The sequence below is a fragment of the Dreissena polymorpha genome, chromosome 9, assembly GCF_020536995.1.
Source record: "Dreissena polymorpha isolate Duluth1 chromosome 9, UMN_Dpol_1.0, whole genome shotgun sequence".
Classification (NCBI taxonomy): Eukaryota; Metazoa; Mollusca; class Bivalvia; order Myida; family Dreissenidae; genus Dreissena; species Dreissena polymorpha.
The window spans coordinates 7726606-7744627 of record NC_068363.1 but is presented as its reverse complement, the minus strand read 5'-3'; the positions used below and the strand labels follow the sequence as shown (position 1 = coordinate 7744627).

The 18022-nt window shown below is 34.4% G+C and overlaps 2 non-coding genes across 2 annotated transcripts; both read right to left on the bottom strand.

Moving 5' to 3' along the window:
- Positions 1–10060: 10060 nt before the first annotated feature.
- On the bottom strand, positions 10061–10132 carry Trnaw-cca (transfer RNA tryptophan (anticodon CCA)). The gene has a single exon. It is a non-coding gene; the product is annotated as a tRNA-Trp (tRNA).
- Positions 10133–17903: 7771 nt separating this feature from the next.
- Trnaw-cca (transfer RNA tryptophan (anticodon CCA)) lies at positions 17904–17975 on the bottom strand. The gene has a single exon. It is a non-coding gene; the product is annotated as a tRNA-Trp (tRNA).
- Positions 17976–18022: the final 47 nt, after the last annotated feature.

Sequence of the window (18022 nt, the reverse complement as noted above, 5' to 3'; positions counted from 1 at the left end):
AGTAGTCCGTAGTAGTCGTAGTAGTAGTAGTAGAGTCGTAGTAGTAGTAGTAGTAGTAGTCGTGTCGTCGTAGTAGTAGTAGTAGTAGTAGTAGTAGTAGTAGTAGTAGTAGTAGTAGTAGTAGTAGTAGTAGTAGTAGTAGTAGTAGTAGTAGTAGTCGTAGTAGTAGTAGTAGTAGTAGTAGTAGTCGTAGTAGTAGTAGTAGTAGTAGTAGTAGTAGAGTAGTAGTAGTAGTAGTAGTAGTAGTAGTAGTAGTAGTAGTAGTAGTAGAAGTAGTAGTAGTAGTAGTAGTAGTACTACTAGTAGTAGTAGTAGTAGTAGTAGTAGTAGTAGTAGTAGTAGTAGTAGTAGTAGTAGTAGTAGTTCAATTTCTTAACAACAGTTATAATTATCAAACATAAACATCGACACAATAATGGATAAAACATTGTTAATACAGTGGTTGAAAGCATTCCCAGTACAATATTTAGTTTAAGTGCTAGACTAAGTATTGTTGTTGTTTTTTTAACCAATGTGAGTTTTTGTGTAACCATACGCTGTGCTCAAGCCTAGCTTGGTAACGCAGTATGTTAAATATTTTATGTCTACAGAAACATGATCGTGATTTCGAGTCACGTGGTTTTATACTTGTGTGCGCTTACTAGTATGTCCTCAAGTATCTAAGGATGCATACTAGTATATTTTATAGACGTGTGGAATGCGTTAAATATCGTTCAAGATGTGTGTTCCGATGTTTGTCTAAACATGAGATGTATTAAAGCCATTTAAATAAAAACACAGTAAATTTGCGGATATATTTGAACAGTCAAAATCTTGATTCAAATTTTAGATACATAACAATAGTACTCTGCACAAGCAGTTTCTAGTCATATTAACATGTTGTTGAAAATTAGTACTTGATGTGATACAAAAGCCTACATAAACGTATGCCCTAAGGAAATTTAAAGTAATTAGTATTGAAGTTATAATCGATTCGATGTTAAAGGATGAATGTTCAATAAAACTGTCAAGATCTGGTAACCCACAACGATGTCAGTATCTGGCCATTAAAGTTTTCGGACGGACGGACTGACACACTGACTGACTGACTGACTGACGATCAGTTCAACTGCTATATGCCACCCTTCCGGGGGCATAAAAAGCAATGGCGAAATTTTTCTCAGCCACTTAATTGTTAATAGTTTGATATCACAAAATTAAAGTGAAAGAAGAACTGTCAAAAATGACAACCTGTCAACTGGCACGAGTGGGCGATTACACTCAATGTGTTCACATTTTTACCATAGGCTTTGTCAATGGCCTTTATAGTATGGGTAGCTTTGGTATTATTTATTGCTATCATGTAACTGCTAGCAAGTTACATATGTTTATATGTTTACATTACACAAAGCATAAATAATGATATAAATATACTGATTGAGCTTATAATAATCTGAGAACTATAGTCAGGTCAATTAAGAACATAAAATACAATTTTTTGTCCTTATTTCATGAAGACTTGACTATGCATGTCCTAGATTTCAAAATCAACGCCCTGGTCTGACACATTGGTAACATTAACGTTAAACTGTTACCAGGCTTCTGCAATTAGTTTTTATTGAACTATGTAAGGAAATCTAAATCAAGCACTGATTTTTCTTGTTTTAAAATAGTCTTAGATCAGTTATGGCCACTGGGTAATGACCAATTTTTGCTTACTCGTCATACCCATAAGACTTTCCACACTTCTATAATAGCATATCTGGATTTAGGCGATCTTCATTGGTACATTTAAACTTTAGCTCTGTTACAAGAGTGCTGGTAAAATCAAGTCACATATTTAAATCTAGGCCATGTCAAAATCAAAGTGTCAAAGACAAATGAAAGATGCGTTCATTAATTATTGTCCAGTTGTTAACTACTGCTGTGAGTTTTTATATAATATAACTGATGAACATCGTGTGAGAGAAAATTCACATTACCATTGTATATAAGGTTTAGCAGCCTTTTAGATAACAAAGTTGGCTAGTTTTCAATGTCGCTTCTGGGGATCAAACCCGTAGGGCTTTTAGGAAGATTCTGAAATTTTTCGATCCCTCGAGAGCAACCAAACCAAAAATTAAGTCAAATATTGCCGACTCGGTTTTATTGCGTCGATTCATGAGAGATGATGGAGCTCGGTTGGTCATTGTCGGCTCTGGTACTACTTACATGTACCCCGGGTACTCTTAAGTATACTTACATGTACCCCGGGAACTCATATGTATACTTACATGTACCCCAGGTACAGTAAATATACGTTATTGTACTCGGTCCATATTAGACTGTACCCGAGCTGTATTCGCGCCCAAAATGCGATGTCGTAAAACGCGTAACCGATTATCATTAACAAACTTCTCTTAAAAAACACTGCATCAACATGCTTTCTGAGTATGTGTTCCGATAATATAGATGCCATTTTACAGAAAGTTGACATAAATGTGAATTTATAATTTATACAAAAACAAGAGATGTGTTTGTCAGAAACACAATGCCCCCTACTGCGCCGCATTGAAATAAAATTTATATTTATCATTTGGCAGGTATAGATATCATCTCCCTTTAAAGGGTATTAATTCCCTTGAATGTTGTTCAATCCAACCACGGGTGGATCGGGGGTGGGGAGGGTCTCACAGTCAATTATGACCGTGTCAGACATCACCGACAATCATGGCCTGTGGTTTAAAGAGAGCAAAGCCAGAGTTGATCATGTATCTGTGGACATAAGTCCACAAGGTATGTTATGAACATCAAAGAAATTATAATTTTATCATTTAAAAAAATAAAACAATCAATCATTTGGGTTATACATCATCAAAATAATAAATCTGTACAGTAACCGTGAAAAGAACTTCAATTCTTGGTAAGGAAATATATGATATGAGATTTATAATTATATAAATTACTTCCCTTGAAAATAATTGTCTCTAACAAATATCTATTTTTAGTAGCAAATAATTAAAAGCCAATACCGTGACTGTAGATTCACCACTCAAAATGTGCAACTCCATGAGATACACATGCATGCCTAATATATAAAGTGGCTATGTTCAATATTGAATAATTTTCTCCCTTTTTAAAGCTTATTACTTCCCTTTAATCTGTATTTTTTACCGTAGACCGTAAGGATGACCTTGACTTTTTACCACAATGTGCTTGTCAGAAACACAATGCCGCCTACTGCGCCACTTTGATTTATTTAACAAAAATATGTACTTGGCCAGGTCAGATAACTATGTCCATTTAAAGCTTATTACTTCCCTTGACTTTGTTTTTTCGACCCTCGACCTTGAAGGATGATATTCACCTTGAAAATTTACCACTCAAAATGTGCAGCTCCATCAGATACACATGCATTCCAAATATCAATGTGCTATCTTCAATATTAAAAAGTTATGGCCAATGTTAAAGTTTTTTCGGATGGACGGACGGACTGACATACTGGCTGACGGACTGTTCAACTGCTATATGCCACCCTACATGGGGCAAAAAATAGTTGACAACGACTGATTTAGGGTTAAACTTCCCAGGTACGTTTTAGTATATTTACCGTACCCGGGGTACATGTAAGTATACTTAAGAGTACCCGGGGTACATGTAAGTAGTACCCATGCCGACAATGAACAATCGAGCGATAATGGAAGGTGCAACATCTCTCACGCCCCCTAGCATCGCAGCAGTATTCAATTCTCAACAGGAAAGTGCTGGAGTCATTGATCCCGAGGGAAAAGAAAAGCAATTGATTAATGTTCAAAATAAATAATTTGATGAATGACAATTCTTTTATTTGAGCCAGGTCACAGGAAAAGCGCAGTCCAATCAGTATCCAATTAAATTATGTGTTATTGTCAGAAAACCGCTTTTAAGCCAACAGCTTTCAACCGACCGCAGGCTGATCTAGATTCAAAATGGCCACAATCGCCTTAATGTCTCTTTGACTGTGTCACAGTTCATTTAACTTTAAAATGATAAAAAGTACTAACATAGAAGAAAGAGTACAAACCAGTTAAGAGTTTGAAATCAATGTTGAATTTCAGGACAGCTTGGTGATCTGCAAATCCCCGATGAAATGTTGATATCGGGTATCATAGTCATTCAATAAGTCGCACAATGCTCAAATACGATTTATAAAGCAAAATGTGACTTAAATTGATAACTAAAAATACCAGTATGCCAGTTTTGCCGTGTAAAGCTGTAACGATCCAGAAAGTCCTTCATTCACATCGAGTTTATCCTTCGATTTCAATTAATTGTTGTCATTAGCGAAGATTTAGTGAATAAATAATTCATATATCCTAAATGACAGCTTCTAAATAGCGAAACAAGCCAAGTTATGCTGTAAGAAAGTGTTGACCCGAGGCTCTCATTGGGGCGGCCATTGTTGAATGTTGAAACACTAACGACAACTCTGCTAGGCGAATGTAGAATTACCGAAATCTCCGCTACGAGTCGATATTTTTCAACAGAAGTAGAATATTGTTGTTAAGATTTTGACTGTACCGCTGCTTTATAATATAAAAAAAGCCCCAGATGAATTTTTGACACTTGAAGGTCTTTACAGCGTAAATTTCGGTACCTGATCGTGCTATTGCAAATATGCAATATGAATTCATACTGGGAATCCCAATAATAATGTTTATATTTTAGTTTTTCAGGATCAAACTTGGATAAAAACAATGTTTCATCAGTGATTTCAGTGTATTTTGCAATATTCTATTTAAATATCCGCAGTATTTTGATAAATAATCAATATTAAGAGGGATTTCTGTGGATTTCGGTGGATTTCTGGGGATTTCGGGGGATTACGGTAATTACGGGGATTTCGGTATTTCTACACACCGAGCATTATCTCAATCGGACTGGCTCGGTCTTTTACATCGGTCGCCATTGTGAAGATTTTTTTGATGGTATCATACCTTAGACGATGCTGAAACAGCATCGTCAATAAAAAATCAAAAATGTATCTTTGAACAAGCATTTTTTTTATTTCAGTCTCATCCATTTACATTTATGATATAGTATATACAAGATATAAAAAGAAATATCTTTAAAAAAGATATACGGCGTTGATTGTGGTTGAGGTTGATGAAAGATAAAGAGTTATTACCAATGAGAAAGCAAATGCCTTTTAATGCACAGTTCTTTGCAGCATCACATGCAAATCAATAACGTTGCGCCAGATTGCGTGGCTTATTTCGCATTATTAGATATTATTGACCATATATCTATAGATATAGAACAGAAATACACAAGAAGAATGGAAATTAAATGACAATATAGGAGAAAATGGCCACACACGAATCAACCGTAGATATTTAAAATATTAATACGCGCGTTCTTCGAACAGACATGTTGTAGTGGTTTTTCGGACATACATGTAGCTATTTGATTCGATTGTTAATAGTATCGTGAATCATCGCGCTCATGCTTAATAAATTGGTCGCTATGGTAGAATAATTCTTATTAAATTAATCAAAACTAGGACTTATCATGGAATTATTTAAAAAAATCTTTTACTGACATACCATTATTATATCACCGAATATCTGCCATAAATATATGTCTGGTCATGTCACCGGGTTAACGCAATAGAGTTTATATAATGAGTCATGTACTGACCGCGAACTGAACTTTATACTTTGCGAGATGGAATACAATGCATTTAATGTTTAATTTCGAAAATAATTTAAAATGGTTTGGCCAAAACAAATATCAGGATATGGAAAAACGATATTTTTATGAACTTAAATATTTTAGTACAAAGACAGGACTATGGAAGTAATTTGTAATTACTAAATATGAGAACATAGCCTTTAAGTACAAACGCTCTGGCGCTGGCAATCCTCTGAAAATAAAAGGTGCACGCACAAGCTGTATTGATGTCAAGAGTTGAGTGTGAAACTGTTCTATCTATCAAGCCTTTTCATTAGAGATAAAATTGTTTTTTTGCTGAACACGCAGTAAAACAGTGTTACAAAGACGCGGTCATGTTTCCAATGTTCAGTGAGTGAGTGAGTGAGTGAGTGATCGACCGAGTGAGTGAGTGAGTGAGTGAGAGAGAGAGTGAGAGAGTGAGTGAGTGTAGGTAGATGTGTGGCTGTTGAGTATAAGTTAGTAATAACAGTAGATGGTTTATTGAGCTATAATGAATTAGACTCTTTTAATAAGTGACAAAGCCAGTGGTTGTCCACGTTAGTTGAGAATGAGCATTGGTCGATTCAGTTGTCTTGTTGGTGACCCTGTGCATTGATAGATCAACAACCATTCAATCTATGCATGTAATTTAAATGTTTACATCTCAATATATGTAGATGTATTTGACATTTATACAACATAATTACTGAATTACTGAAGAGAGTATATACATAATGCACTCAAAAATGCAGTTAACTAAAAGCTATATCAGTAGCGCTAATCTTACCTTTCATTTATAAGGTTAAAAACTGTCTTAAAAACAATAATTTAAAGATACTGAAATGAAATACTGTGAATTGCTTTAATTGTAAAATGTAGCTAAAACACATATCACCTCAGGCCAAGTCTGAAATGAATGCTGGTTATAAATAGATACAAATGCCACATAAAATATTATGTAGCTATAAACAAGGACCTGTTTTGTTTATAGGTCCCTGCTATAAATAATCACCAACAGTCTCTACCCATGGTTTTGGTAAAATCTAGTAAATTAAGCAATACATTATCAATCCACCACATATTATTATACTTTAATATTTGTATAAGTTGTCTCTCGAAGCCTTATTGTGCAAATATGTATCATTGGTTAAGAAAATCTTATAGTTAAGTTTTGTTTATACCTAATGATAAAATATGACATTTCTGCAGTAAAATAAAAGCAGTGAAAATAAACAAATTGTTATTTTCACCGGTGAAAAGACCACATTTTCGGAACTACTTTTTCTATTTTACATTATCATATCCAGATTTGTATGATCACGAGTGAATTAAAATCGGTATTCCTCCGAATCCAACTAATTTGCTTTTTATTTTATGTTTTTTGCCGTTTTTTTACATTGTTAAAGAGTTTAACTGGGGAATTTCATTGGAATAGTGAAGTCATTTCGAAGAAAAAAATGATGCATTTTGTGTATTGAAATGTATTGAGGCACGCCACGGGAGAAAGGGTAAATTTTCAGCGAAAGGGAAACAGCTGTTAATTATTTTCTTGAAAAAGAGGCATACAAGAAACAGAAAATGTGTTCATGTCAGTGTAAGATCGCTTACTCGTGAAAATATATTTAATATGATCACTCGTGAAATAACACACGATCTTACATTGACATGAACAAATATCCTCTATATAACAGATATATGCGTTCGTGAATACACTGTTTCGGGCGTTATCGTTCCATTATTTTTATCATTTCTCTTTCTAACTAAGTATTCGTTTCCGCGCATGATCACATGTACTAATGATTCGACTTTGATAAAAATGTACATGTTCTTATCGTTGAGGGCGGATTTTGCAGGATGTTATTGGCGTTTGAATAATATTAAATGCCGCGCTTGATCTCGGACACTAATTATTCAGATAGTATTTCATGTTATATGCAGATTCCTTATGGATAGACATGCGTTTATGTTTAGGTTGTTCCGATTCAATAATTGTTCAGGAAAGTATTGCAATTTGATCAGCAATATGCTTGAATAATAAATGTTACGCTTCTTTATCAGATCACATGAACTAATGGTCTGAATTTGCTGGAAATGATAAATGTGAAGTGTCCGCAGAGGGTAGGCATTCACAAATTGTCATGTCGTTCCGAATGCACATGCTCGTCTCGGACGACACCCCAAACACACGCATAAAGCCTGATTGTCCTAGCACGCGAATGTATTAAGCCTGGTTTTCCAGACAATGGTATTTTTGACAATGTCAGAAATCTTAAAGGACCGATGACTCAGCCTCGTTCAACAGCTTAAATAATAACGTTAAACCTCTCATTATAAGTTAAAAATTAAACATTTATGTAGCGTAAATGCTGACCGAAACACGGCGAAATGTAAACCGACTCACAAACTCTCTTGTGCATAAAATATGCTTAAACCCTTAAACAAAATTATCTCGACTTAAGTGAAATGAAGCATACTATTACAAAACATTTCTTAGTCGCTTATTAACCTGTGAACAACCCTTAAAAACACAATAATGCGCGTAAACAAACACACAATAGCAACAATCCAAGCAAAGTTTTTGTGCATACGCTCTTTATTTCTATAATAGCACTGATTCAATTGGCTTAACGACCTATTGTAAAGAGTATTCGATCGAAACAGCGATGATAGAATGCCATTCTTCATTTAAAGGGATCTTTTCACGCTTTGGTAAATTGACAAAATTGAAAAAAGTTGTTTCAGATTCGCAAATTTTCGTTTAAGTTATGATATTTGTGAGGAAACAGTAATACTGAACATTTACCATGGTCTAATATAGCCATTATATGCATCATTTGACGATTTTAAAACCTAAAAATTATAAAGCGTTGCAACGCGAAACGATTGAATAATTTGGAGAGTTCTGTTTTTATCGTTAAATTTTGTGAAACTACGAAGATTGCTTATATAAGGTATAAAATACTTTACGTATATGTACTCGGCGGAATAGCTCAGTAGGCTAAAGCGTTTTTACTTCAGGACTCCAGGGGTCACTGGTTCGAAACCTGGTCCGGGCAATGTTCTTTTCCTTTTTTTAATTTTATTCTTGATTTTTTACTGGAGCTTTTACGATCCAATGTTTACATTTATCGATATAAAGCATTTAATGAATAAGTTAAAAAATGCCAAAATCTGTGAAAAGGCCCCTTTAACTTATTTCTGGTCTAAAGAAAATTCCAGTTCACCAACTTCACGCGATAGCGTCTATATTATAAAGCGATTGTTTTACTGGCCGCGAACTGACCCTGATACCTTGAGGGTTGGAATGCGATGCATTAAAGCGAGGCCACGCTTCCACTGCTGGAACGACGGCTTGTTTAAAACTTTATACTTTTACATGTTAAATGTTCAATTTCGAAAACAATGGTTCGGCCAAAACGAATATCAGGATAGGGAAAAACGATACTTTGATGAACTTAAATATACTAGTACACAGACAGGAATATGGAAATAATAACTAAATACGAGAACATAGCCTTTAAGTACAAACGCTCTGGCGCTGGCAATCCCCTGAAAATAAAAGGTGCACGCACAAACGGTACTGATGTCGAGTGTTTGGTGTAAAACTGTTCTATCCATCAAGCCTTTTAATTAGAGATAAAATTGTTTCATGCTAAACACGCAGTAAAGCAGTGCTACAAAGACGCGTTCATGTTTCCAATGTTCTGGCGGTATTCTCAAATCAGCCAACGAACTAAATAAAGTGTATTCATTCGTGTCTAGCCGCGGGAAATTTTATTTGAATTTTATTGGACACTTACAAAGGTCAGGTAAGGTGAAAAGCTGGATTATACAGCTACGCCGAAGAAATGTGTGGAAATTTTTTATAAGATAATTGCATCATACAGATTGTTTACGATTGAAACACTACCAGCTAGTTTTGTTTTCTTTACAATATATACAATACAATCCCACGGCTGTTTATACGAGCTTTTCAATTCTGAAATTCTCCTTAATAGTTAACATGCAAATAACCCTTAAATCAATATCACTAGAGCTATTAGACCAAGATCCGTTAATATTCCGCTACAGGATTTTAACTTCACCACCGCCATGGCCATACGCTCGCACCAAGGTTCCATCAATGTAGATCGTATTGTACGCTTGGAACGCCCGTTTACCCAACCGCGTCATCCCCATTATCATTACGTAAGCGTACGATCCGCCCCATTGACGATAATGACGACGTCATTCTCACTTAACAGCTAAACGTATACGAGACTTTGTTCCTGATAGAAACCGTTATTTGCAACAACACGATATGGGCACACGTTCTATGTTTGCTCGAAAAATATATACGCCATTGTGTATAGCAAGGTTTGTAATAAAAGTCTATCAAGGACGCTCAGGTGATGATTGATAAAGAGTGTGACACTAACGTGATTCGAACACGCAACCTTCTGATCTGGAGTCAGACGCGCTACCGTTGCGCTACAGAGTCGTTAAATTTGGTTTTTGAAATACTTAATAATCTTCTGTTCTTTTTATCCGTTCATAATATCAAGAATGAATACTTAATTGTTTTATTGTTGCGTTTTCTGCGCGGCATAATGTATAAAGCGCGAAGATGATAATTATGCAAATCTCCATATAACCGGGGTATTGAACATTTGTAAATTAAACAGGTCGAACTTACCGTGACAGCAATGATCTTTAACTTATCTTATAACTACAGATGTGAACAGATTTCCAAAAGTACAGAAGTACGTAATGTCGATAAATAATATTGAGTAATAGTATGATGAAATACGTGTAAACTAAATAGTTTCATATGTAATGTAGTATTTCATGTACCCAGTCTGGTCAGGACTACATAACTGGAGGATGTGTTTGGTCGACAAGCCACGCGACTGATGAAACAATCTACCAGCGTTAGTGATCATTTATTCTATTGAAGTTGATTAAGCTAATAAAACAAGAAACGAGATTCTCTTATTCGTTTAATACAATATTGTGTAAAGAAAAAAGTCTGCTCAGTATTGTTATATTTTATTGGATAAACAACGGGTAGTTCACTATGAATTTCTTGTGTGTTGAAAACATCTTCCACCGATTCATAAAGCCCGGGTTTAAAAATATTTAAAATATGCATATGATATGTATATATTAAATCGACTAATTTACATATTGTCTGCATAGTAAAGAAGTAGTTCCCAAAACGTGTATTTCTAAATAAACCTCAAATACTTTCGCTAGATGTCTCATGGTGCGACCGTCTGATATTGTATTTCAAAACAGTATAAATATCCTTGTCTTTTTTTCGCTTAATGAAACTCACTTCAATACCTATTTGGGGACGTTCTCAATAAATTATTGCATCAAAGGAATTCTTATGTTTTGTTAAGAAAAATCTTTTTGATAAAAACTGTTTAAACCAAATTATCTGGTTACGAAATAAGCTTTCAATTAACCATAATGAATTTCGACAGTAAATGAAGAATATAATCACGGAATAGTAAAATCGGTAAATGCCATTGTGCACTACCTTCAGAAACATAATACAGCTTTTACACATAAAAAATGCAATAAAAAAGCAATTTCCTTTATACCCAAAAAAATCTTATCATTTCAAAATCTTAATGTAGTTTTATTACAAATAAAACCGGCTTTAAAACTGATCATTTCGTTAAGTTTTTATATTGTTTTGCTAGTTAAAACACCTTTTTAACCTCTATTTGCGAGACTAGGCGATGTTTCTTATTTGCCCGTTTAACAGATTCAGATTTCAAAAACATTGGTTCAGTGAGTCTAATGACCTAGTATGAATATGATTATGCTATATAATAATTATATAATATTATTGAGCAACACCGTGCGACATTCCGTGGATGAATGGCAACGAATAGAGCCTCAATACGTCAATAACTTAAAGCGAGATTATACCATTTTGTCAAATATTTATGAATTTATATAAAATATGTAAACAACTCATTATACATATATTTGAAAAGAAACTGAAATAAAAGTTAAGAAGAACGTGTATCGAAAAATGCGAAATATGCCAGATATTTAATTCTGAAATCGTAAATGTCTGTACAGTCGAATTCGCCAGCATAAAGATCATGCATCTACGAGGTTAATCTAAATTTAATTTAACGGTTCATTTTAAATTCATGCAACGATATCTATTCATACGACACACGAACACTAACTCTGATCCTAATAAAAAGACGAATGCTTTGGTTATTGTAGGAAAATATTAACGAAATACCTTTGTTACAATCGGCCCGGGGCGCTAATTTGTCTTTGTTGCGTTCTATGAAATTCGTCTTCAATGTATAGTTTTTCTTGCCTATTTTGTGTTATTGTAACATATTTTTATCACTATATAACAATTTAACACATATAAAAATCGTATAATCTCGCTTTAACAACAAATTTAAGATTCAAATATAAACATCGACGTACAATAATGGATAAAACAGGCTGAATGTAATGGTTGAAACCATTCCCAGTATAATATTAAGTTTAAGTGCGGGTATTGTTGTTGTATTGTGAACCGATGTCATATATGTACATGTGTTTATTGCGAGTTCTTGTGTAACCATACGCTGTTCTCGTGCCTAGCTTGGTAGCGTAGTTGGTTAAACATTTTATGTCTACGGCAACATGATCGTGATTTCGATTCCTGGGGTTTAATACGTGTTTGTGCTTACGAGTATAATCTCAAGTTTCAAAGTATGCTTACTAGTACATTTTATAGAGTACTAGATACGGAATGATTTTTTTAGAATGCGGACGATAAATATCGTTCCAGCTGTGGGGTTCGATGTTTGTCTAAACATGTTTTGAAACCATTTAAATAAAAAAGCATTACATTCACGGATTTATTTGAACATTCATAATTACGATTCAAATTTTAGATACATAATAATAGCACTCTGCACAAGTAAGCTCTAGACATATCAACATTTTGAGGACAATTGTGGCAATTTTGTGCTTAAAAAGGAAATTTGCACTTGATGTGCTCAAACATTCTACATGTATGTATGTCCTAAGGAATTTTAAAGTTAGTAGTATTTCTATGATAATTGAGTCGATGTTAAAGGATGAATGTTCAATTAAGCTGTTAAGATCTAGTACCCCACAACGACGTCAAAATCTTAAGTATGAATATCTATGAAATCTTTCAACATATCATAATTTACACTACATGCGTATTTTTAATGTATAATTTGAAGGTGCATATGTATTGGTTTCATTGGCTTATATCATAAACTAGTTAAGTGTATATGACCGTATTATTGCAGTCATCGATCTTTAGAAGCAGGCCTAACCTCTAAACAAAATTTGCATTTCCAGTTTCTATTGCATTGTTGTTGTTTTTCTTCACGAAATCATAAAGACTAAATAAAGGTACGGGTTCTCGAAAGTAAACCATCTATCTGTTACTTATTTGGAGCATGTCCAATCCAGTACCGCCATTGTATCTAAAAGGTGCTTATAATTGTCACCAAGTGTTGAAAAGTGGTTTGCAATTCCATGGTCCGAAACCACGAACTCCCGCTATCAAGGCCAGTCTTTTTACCGAGTAAGCTTACGCGGCCGCTAACACTGTGTGTAAACCAGAAATTTATTTACAGGTCTGTGCGTCTTCACGATAACATTTTATGTATAAATACTGCCCTTATGATCTTTCAGGAGAAAAATAATTAATTTTGAGCACGCGTATTCGCCAAAGAAATAATTTCGATCCAAATAGACCAGTGCACGACGGCAAATGAGACCAGTATTACCCATCCTGCTTAAGTTTGGTAGTGTAACGTAATGCTAGTATTTAACTAAATCGATGGTATTGACAGTTCCGCTCGTCGTTATTCTATAGACTTGAAACCGCCATGGAGTAATGAAACAATCAAAAATGGATCTTTTAACAAGCATCTTTTGTATGTCAGTCTCATCCATTTACATTTATGACATAGTATATGCACGATATAAAAAACACATATATAACAAAATCTGTAAATGGCCATTAAGATTTGAATTATAAGAGACTATAAAAATCTAATATAATAGAATTAAACATTTATGGTAAAGCATAGTACATGTATTTCGTGAGTGAATAAGTGAGTGTGATTGTATAAATAAGAGTGGTATGAGTGGGGCTTAGGCTGGTATGAATACGAGTGAGTGAGTGAGTGAGTGAGTGAGTGAGTGAGTGAGTGAGTGAGTGAGTGAGTGAGTGAGTGAGTGAGTGAGTGAGTGAGTGAGTGAGTGAGTGAGTGAGTGAGTGAGTGAGTGAGTGAGTGAGTGAGTGAGTGAGTGAGTGAGTGAGTGATTGAGTGAGTGAGTGAGTGAGTGAGTGAGTTGAAGTAGATATGTGGCTGTTGAGTATAAGTTAGTAATGGCAGTAGAGGGTGTATTGAGCTACATGTATAATGAATTAAACACTTTTAATCAGTGACAAAGTCAGTGGTTGACCACGTAAGTTGAGAATGAAAATGTGTTGATTCAATTGTATTGTTGGTAACCTTGTGTATTGGTAGATCAACTACCATTTTACCTATGTACGTAATATAAATGTTTCCATCTCCATATATGAAGATGTATTTTACATTTATACAACATGATTACTAAATTACTGTAGAAAGTATATACATAATGCACTCAAAAATGCAACAACTGTACAGTTAACTAAAAGCTATATTAGTAGTGCTAATCTTACCTTTCATTTATAAGGTTAAAAACAATAATTTTAAGATACTGAAATGAAATATTGTGACTAATGCCATAATTGTAGCTAAAACCCATATCACCTCAAGCCAGGCCTGAAATAAATGTTGGTTATAAATAAATACACATTCCACATACAATATTATGTAGCTATAAACCGGGACCAATACATGTAGGCCCCTGCTATAAACAAGCACCAACAGTCTCTACCCATGGTTTAGGTAAAATCTAGTAAATTTAGTAAAACATAATCAATCCACCACATATTATTATACTTTAATATTTGTGTAAGTTATCTCTCGAAGCCTCATTGTGAAAATATGTATCATTGGTTAAGAAAATCTTATGGTTAAGTATTTCTTTTATACTTTATGATAAAATATCACATTTCTGCAGTGAAATAACATCAGTGAAAATCCACAAACTGTTATTTTCACCGATTGAATTAACACATTTTCGGAACTACTTTTTCTATTTTTAGATAATCATATCAAGATTTTTATAATCACGAGTAAATTAAAATCGGTATTTCTCCGAATGCAACTAATTTTCTTTATATTTTATGAATTTTCACCATTAATTTACATTGTAAAAGAGTTAAACTAGAGAATGACGCTGAAATAGTGACGTCATTTCGTCAAAAAATGATGCCATTTTGTGTTGAAAGGTATTGAGGCACGCCACGGGATAAAGGGTAACTTTTCAGCAAAAGGGAAACAGCTGTTAATTATTTTCTTGAAAAAGGGATATAAAAGAAAGAGAAAATGTGTTCATGTCAGTGTCAGATCGTTTGTTATTTCACTCGTGATCATATAAAAATAATATTTTCACTTGTGACTGCGCCCCTCATGAAATATATTTTCTATGATCACTCGTGAAATAACAAACGATCTTACACTGGCATTAATAAATATCCTCTTTAAAATAGATACATGCATTCGTGAATAAAATGTTTAGGGCGTTATCGTCCTATTAGTTTTATTATTTCTTTTTCTAACTAAGTATTCGTTTCCACGCGAGATGTCATAAACTAATGATTCGACTTTGATAAAAGTGTACATGTACTTCTCGTTGAAGGCGGATTTTTCAGGATGTTATTGGCGTTTTAAGAATATTAAAATGCCGTCCTTGATCTCGGACACAAATCATTCAAATCGTATTTCTTTGTATATGCAGATTCCTTATAGTTAGACTTGCGTTTATGTTCAAGTTGTTCCGATTCAATAACAGTTTAGGCAAGTATTGCCATTTGATCAGTAGTATGCTTGAATGATAAATGTTACGTTTCTTTATCATATCACATGAACCGATGGTCTGAATTTGCTAGAAATATATATAATTTGTCCGCAAAGGATGTGCATTGGCATATATTCATTTCGTTCCGGAGTGCACATGCTCATCTTGGCGACACTCCAAACACACGCATAAATATTGGTTTTCCTAGCACGCGAATGTATTTAAGCCTGATTCCCCAGACAATCGTATTACAGACAAATGCATACATGTTTGGGGACCGATGACTCATTCTCGTTCAACAACTTAAATCATAACGTTAAACCTCTCACTATACGCTAAGCAATTAACATTTATATATCGTAAATGCTGACCTTAACACGGCAATATGTAAACCGCCTTACAAACTCTCTTGTGAATAAAATAAGCATAAAACCCTTAAACAAAATTATCTTGACTTGAATGAAATGAAGCATAGTATTACAAAACAGTTCTTACTCGCTGATAAACCTGTGAACAACCCTCATAAATATAATACTGCGTGTAAACAAACATACAACTGCAAAAACCAACGCAAATTGTGTGTACGCTCGCTCTTTATTTCTATACGTTGGAGTTTTTGTTTTATTGCAATCAGTTCTTGTAATAAAAATCACACCAAAGTATAGAAATAACGCGTTTCTATCAACGTATCTTAAACAAAATCAACTAAATGCTTATCATATAGTTTTTTTCTAATTGTAACCACTTCTTGAACATCTGTTTGTAAATACGAGAAAACACAAAACAATGCGAATAGGGGCCCCGCAGTGTTTCTGGTTTGCCATAAGAACAACTGAACAATTTGTTACTTACACTGGATCAATTGGCTTAATGACCTGTTGTGAAGAGTATGCAACCGAAACAACGAGGATGGAATGCCATATAATGCTTTTATTTCAACTCACAGTCTGTAAATATTTGAAAAAAAAATTGTTTACTGAACATCTTTCCGACCGAAATGCCAGAATATTCAAGGGCAAAAATAACAATTTGTCAAGAGTAACCGTGTTGTATTTAGTATACAAGCGGTATGTGCTGGTGCGCTTGTGGTTAATCGAAGTACCGGTATACTAAGTGTGTATTTCCGTGTTTATCAAGCCTGATTGAACAAAATAATAATAAAATGTTTATCTTTTTAACGAAATAGATTTCGATGAAAGGGATGTTGTTTACTTCCATTATAACTAACGCCTTGATAAAATACCATAGGCTAATTTGTATGACTTGGCGCTTACTATAAAAATACTGTTTGCATTTAAACTGAAGCCGAACGCGTTGATGTGAATCTTTACTTAGAGTGCTGAATGTGGCAAATGAAGTAAATCTAATAATTTAACGCCATGGCTATTTAGTATCTAATAATTTAACGCCATGCCTTTTTAGTGAACTGTGTACATGGGCCCTAACTAAGTTGTTTTCTGAGCAGTAATCAGAGTCATCATGTACAGTATTCATTCCGTCGTGTACAATATAGTCGCATTTATTATCAGTTCACCAGCAACAAACATTTTACATTATTTAGAAAATAAGTAACCGCATTTTCTAAAATTTCAAACAAGTCAACATTAAATGTATTATATACTGGAGACTCTTAATGAGGTCTTCATTAAATGTATTATAAACTGAAGACTCTTGACCCAATCTTTAAGTTGCACTGATACAAAAATCTTCTGAGATTTGAAAAAAAATGTGTGGCAAGGTTTTTATTAGATTATTGCATCATACAGATTTTTACAGATTTTTTACGATTGAAACACTACCAGCTAGTTTTGTTTTTCTTTACTATATACAATACAATCCCACGGCTGTTTATACGAGCTTTTCAAGTCTGAAATTCTCCTAAATAGTTAACATGCAAATAACCCTTAAATCAATATCACTAGAGCTATTAGACCAAGATCCGTTTATATTCCGCTACAGGATTTTAACTTCACCACCGCCATGGCCATACGCTCGCACCAAGGTTCCATCAATGTAGAGCGTATTGTACGCTTGGAACGCCCGTTTACCCAACCGCGTCATCCCCATTATCATTACGTAAGCGTACGATCCGCCCCATTGACGATAATGACGACGTCATTCTCACTTAACAGCTAAACGTATACGCGACTTTGTTCCTGATAGAAACCGTTATTTGCAACTACACGATATGGGCACACGTTCTATGTTTGCTCGAAAAAATATATACGCCATTGTGTATCTCAGTATAGCAACGTATGTAGTAAGTCTATCAAGGACGCTCAGGTGATGATTGAAAAAAAGTGTGACCCTGACGTGATTCGAACACGCAACCTTCTGATCTGGAGTCAGACGCGCTACCGTTGCGCCACAGAGTCGTTGTAGTTGGATGATTTGAAATACTTTATTATGTTATGTTCTTTTT